The sequence below is a fragment of the Penaeus monodon genome, chromosome 28, assembly GCF_015228065.2.
Source record: "Penaeus monodon isolate SGIC_2016 chromosome 28, NSTDA_Pmon_1, whole genome shotgun sequence".
Taxonomy (NCBI): domain Eukaryota; kingdom Metazoa; phylum Arthropoda; class Malacostraca; order Decapoda; family Penaeidae; genus Penaeus; species Penaeus monodon.
The window spans coordinates 33,449,724-33,450,786 of NC_051413.1; positions in this window are offsets into that span (position 1 = coordinate 33,449,724).

The following is a 1,063-nucleotide window of genomic DNA, read 5'->3' on the forward strand; positions in this document are numbered from 1 at the left end:
TATTATTTTTGAATTGCCAGACACGATGCATCTACGTGGAATGAATATCACAACGCCTGGGTATCAGCATATAAAAAACCCCAATACTTTAGTGGACGGGTACAAATAGCAGACATCGACATGTTTTAACATGACTATATCGCGATGATCCGATATGCTAAAATATTAAGAAAACTAATCAAATTGGTTCATTGATATTTCTATGGGTTGGGTACATAGGCAGGGGAAACTAGTATTTTCTTGAGTTTAAAAACTACCTTTTGTTTGCAAACGAATTTGGTCATAATTTGGTTTTTATTCGGTAATGTCTACATACTTTTTAAAATAATAGCGGAAAAGTTGATATTTTAATATTTTTAACGGGGGTTAGCCGAGTGCTACTTTCTTCATGTATTTTACGAAATTTTTTTTAAAATCTAATATCATTTATTTGTGTAAGTAATTCACTTAAAAACGTGCAAAAATTTTATACCTAGCATATCAGCTACAAAACAGTGTCCCGGGGTTAGTCAGTAACTACACAACGGGGAAAAGGGCACGTCAGATGATGAAAAACATCGAGAACCGGGCCCCACGAGGCTTAAACATAGCTCTCACCCCTGGTCCTTTTGGTACATTCTGAGTATATGAAAAAATTTTTTTTTTCTTTTTCCTAAAAAAACTACGAGAACTTTTTAAAAGTCTTTGGGTAAGAAAACCTTCAGAGCTTTAAACTTTTTTTTTATAATAAAGCGCTGGTGAGTTTGTGCAGGGTACTAGTACAAGCCTAGCAATCTCCCCTCCACGAGCGGGGCCTCCCCCTCCAAACGTCTTGGCGTGGTGTCTTGTAGACTAATTTGAATTCCTCTTGTGGATTTGAATTTCCCCGCTAAAACCCCGACTTAAACTAGCATTTACAAGCATACAATCGACTATTGATTGGAATGCGTAACCAGCGGGCAACAGTCCGCTGAACTGCGTGGGGACCAGCACGAGCCATCTGGCGACATGGCAAGGGCCGAACCAGCAGCGCTCCCGGGTTTTCCCCCTGGGTTTCCTCTCGCGCCCCAAAAGGTCAGGTCCA